Consider the following 5,059-nt stretch of genomic DNA (forward strand, 5'->3'; position numbering starts at 1 on the left):
ATAGATGGTTAAATGTACATCTATCAGATATATAAACAGATATGCCTTTATTTCTGCATCTGTATTTATGGAAATTCATTGGGTCGGGCCTGGCACAATTCTAAGAAACCGGCCGATTATCACATTTATTGTCAACATTATTATCATTATTATTATCACTATTATCGTTATCATCATTATTTTAGCGTTAGTATTAGTGTTATTACTTTCAATATTATTATCATTATAGTAAGCCACTTAAAAAATCGAGATATGTAGCACCAATACACAACTAATAAAGAATAAGAAGATAGAAAATCAATAGCAATTTACGTAGCAAAAACATATTAGCTGATCTTTTAAACTTAACAAGGGTCGGAGAAGCTACTATCTCTGAAGACAATCTATTCCAAAGCCTACACATAACAGTAAAAAAGAAAACTGAGATGTAGACGATCGACTTGCACCAAATGTCGTTGAACTGAAGGTCATAGAACCTCTTGCAGGTTGATTAAAATCAGGTAAAAACTTAGAGAGCGGCTGTGAATTATCGGTTACAATCTTGTATAAGACTGCAAAAGCCCCAATAACTTTACGATGCCCAATGTCCAAATTTCAGTCATATAGGAAAAAATTAATGAATCAAAAGAACAATCAAACAGTCTTTAGTGTATGACAACAGCAAATAACCATACAGGAGGACAATACTCAAAAAGAGGCAGAATAAAAGAAAAGCATCTACGACTAATGCTGTCATCTTCAAAGGTCTTCTTGCACTTGTGAATGATGTCTAACTTTGATGAAATTGCCCTGGCCATAGTTCTAATAAACAATTCATATGAAAGCTTTGAATTTAAGGTTACACCTGGGACATGCAGATTCTCCACTCAAGTGATGAAGACTCCATTAATTAGCAGACTTTGATGCTGAGGCAACTGGTTCTAGGCCCCCTCACGACCATTTCCTTAGATTTGAAATTATTTAATTTCACCAAGAGCACCACGACTGCGTTGTCATTACCTCTACAATGAGACTATCAGCGACCATTTTCCTGGTTACCGGAGAAGGAATATCAGCATAGAGAGAAGTATCATCAGCATATGCCAACATTTTAATAGTAATGTCAGACCACAATCACTTTATAAACTGAAGTGCAAAGGGCCAAGAACACTACCCTAAGGAACCCCAGAAGACACAGGAAATACGAGATGAAACTACCATCAACATGAACACGCTGCTGCCTACCAGTTAAAAATTCGGTCAAAATAGTTAAAACTTTACCACCAACACCAACAGGCTGTAACTTACAAATCAAACCCTTGTGATTGACAGTGTAAAGAGCTGCATTAAAATCCAGAGAGAAACGTTTTGACTTTTCTAAAGCAGACTGCATTTCATGCACCAACATCAGCAATACATCATTGCAGCCGAGTCCCTTTCTAAAACCAAACTGAGTCTCTGGAAGAAACGGTCTCAAATATACAGAAAAACGTTTGACCAGCAGACGTTCAAAAACCTTAAATAAAATTGGTGCAATTGAAATGGACCTATATTGAGTAGGTGAAGACTGTAGTGGGCCTTTGGGAATAGGGTAACATTACCAAAGTGCCAGCACTCTGGAAAGGAGCATTTACGAACTAAAAGGCGTAATAATATGGTTAACTAAGGAGCTAATTGACTATTTAGTCTCTTAAAATCAAAGTAAATAAGCCATTGGTGTCTACTCCATCATAATTTTGATAACAGATAGTTGATTTCAGAGGACCTGGAAGCAAATAGTGGTGGGTGACTTGAAAGAGGAAGTTCAGTATCTTCTAAACTTTGTTTGGAATCTAAACATTCTGCAGACTAGAGATAATACTATCAAAACCACAGTCGACACCATCCCACTTAATTTTAGACTTTAACAAATGTCTAGTAAGAGTAAGATCTGGCAATGAAAAGTCCAGCTGGATCTTATAAGCTAGAATACGGTGGTCATAAGCTATTGGCTCGATGGATTCTATATTACTTATCCCTCTACATCAGCTAATACAGGATACAAAAGATTACCACTCTTGTGGGTTGTACCATGCCGACTGCTCACACCCAAATGCATCAGAGAAATCTAAGGAAAAAATGCCAAGTCGGTCAATTGGGGGCACAGAATTCAGTCTCGATGGTGACCAATAAAATCACCTATAAAAATAAAATACAATATCCTTTCATTCTCTTATATGGCAGTGTGAAGTTCGCAAACAATTTTCAATGTTTTCATCGGAGTTGTAGAAATTATTGAAACCACTACACTCTCACAACCAGGTATTCATAATAACTACATTCATACTTCGTAAAACGACTAGCATTAAACCCAATCCAGAATATAAACAGAAACATCTGGGGTCGGGGCAGAGAATTCTTACGTAGCATCAAGGATTTACTAAAATTAGGTTAAAGCAACTCTGATGTGTGTCTCATGTCTGAAACCAGAGTTTTGGCACAACAAATAAAGTGAAACTCAGTCGAGATAATGGCAAGTTCATTAAAATTCCCATTTAGTCCATAAATATTACTAAAAAGGAGTTGAAATACGACATGGGTCAGGATTAAGGCCAACATCACCCGACAGGAAAACAATAATTACACATAAAAATAAGACCATAAAATTGATAGAGAACTCATCAAAAGCCCAGAGATTCTTAGCCCCTCCCCCCCACACCACAAAAGGGGAGCATCCCACAAAAATTACCACCTTTCCCTACTCATTACATCATAAAAAATATCGGTTATATATATATATATATATATATATATATATATATATATATATATATATATATAATTTTGCATGATATAGAGTATAGAATTGTGCTTCGTTTTAAGTATAATTTTAACCGTGTTACCCCATGGGGGAATTTTTTTTTTTTGGGGGGTTGTCTTCGTACATCCTAACTACCACACAGTTCTTTACTGAATAGTCTCAAAAAATACTTGTGTTAGATCAACCTGGCCGAAGGCCGTGTAAATGGCCAATTTTTTATTTCCTTTTTTTTCGGCAGGGGACTGCTTTACATAGAGTACTGTTTTTGGTTTATTTTTTTAGCATCAAATATATATATATATATATATATATATATATATATATATATATATATATATATATATATATATTTTTTTTTTTTTTTTTTTTTTTTATTATTATTATCATTATTAGCGAAATTTCAAAATCTGTCTAAGGCCAGTGAAAGCAACAAACGAAAATTACGAGAGTTAGGATTTATTTAAGGTTATGTAAAAAAAAGAACGGAGTTGGGGATTATATTTAGGATTTTAAAATTCATTATCTCGTTATTTTTTTCAAATCTAATGAAAAAATATATATATATATATATATATATATATATATATATATATTGTTATTTATGTACTTTGGATGCGATATTACCAAGTCAATAGAATTTTCATTTTCAATAGGGACCCTATTCTGTAAAGGGATGTTTTTTTTTTTTTTTTTATATAAAAGTAGATATTTTCGCCTGAAAAGTTTAATAAATGTTTTTTAAAATAGAAAATTTATCAACACAAAAAAAATATATATATATTTTTTTTTTATAAATGGGGAACTGTGGGGGGCAACATTAGTAAAAAATCATCCTAATTATAAAGTCCTAGCATGAATAATGCTGGCCAATTTTAAATTTTAAAAGCATAAATTTAGTACATGTAATTCGACAACTTGCCGAAGTCGTTGAATTTTCCCATGCTCCACACGGGGGGGATCATCTTTAACACAGCACATAAATTAAACAAAATTAATCATCTTCATTTAGTAGGTCAGACTTTTTTTCTAAAGGAATAAAATATATTAGTTACCCTGTAAACCGAGGAAGTTTCGATGGAAGCATATTTCGTGTGTAAAAAAAAAACTTACTTTTTTCAGACATATTTCACAAAATATTTCGTCATAATTCACGGTGATATTTTTTTTTCAGATATTGGTAAAAAAGTGTTCATTAACCATTTACGAACTCATATCTGCGCAATGTCATAATCAAAAGGCATATACGCGTTGCAAAAGCCCAAATAAGTGTGCGTGGGCGCTCATTAGCGACCCCCTGCCCAGGCGTTTAGCGAGTCTCGCGTGGCTGCAGGACAGTGAGCTACAGCAGGGTTTAATAGTCGGGGGAGTTGGGAAGTCCCCAAAGGCGTATTGGGGACTGGGGGTTTTGGGTAAATTGATATTCATGAGTGTAATAAGCAAAAAGGAAGAAAGAAAAAATAAGAAACGAAGGAAAACAAGAAAAAAAGGGGGATGGCGAGTCTGAAATATTACCACAACTCAGCTACAATTCAGAGGGCCCATTCAAAGGTCTGTTCAAAACGAAACCACTCATCCGCCATTGTATAACAATAGGGGTACCCATATCCCTGTTCTGTGACCCAATTATCATTATCATTGTTATCAATGACATTATCATTATTATTATCGTTATTATTGTCATCATCAATATAGCGTTTTAGTTTTGTTATTATCATTATTGTTATCTATATTATTGTTTCTATTATTATTACAAATCTATTATTATCATTTTTTTATTTATATTGTTGTTACTGTTGTTGATGTTTATTATTATTATTATTTTTTTATTATTATTATTATTATTATTATTATTATTATTATTATTATTATTATTATTATCATCATCATTATTGAATTTATTATTATGATCATTGTTTTTAATATAATATTATTATCATAATAGATTTTCATCTTAATTATTATATTGTATTATTCATAAAATATAATAAGATTATAATGATGAAATGTAATAATTATAATATTAATAATAATAATAATAATAATAATAATAATAATAAAATTTTTAAAATAAAAATTTACTGAAAAATTAATAATAATAATGAAAATATTATTTAAAAATAATTTTTAAATAGTTTAAACAAAACAATGAAAAATTTATTCGGGTTTCATTATAAAATCATTATCATATTTAAAATTTTTTTGTTTTATTATTGTTAATATTTTTATTATCATCATCACCACTGCTTTTGTTATTATTAGTAGTAGGAGTGGTTTTTGATT

This window comes from Penaeus vannamei, chromosome 8 (genome assembly GCF_042767895.1).
Source record: "Penaeus vannamei isolate JL-2024 chromosome 8, ASM4276789v1, whole genome shotgun sequence".
NCBI classification, from domain to species: Eukaryota; Metazoa; Arthropoda; class Malacostraca; order Decapoda; family Penaeidae; genus Penaeus; species Penaeus vannamei.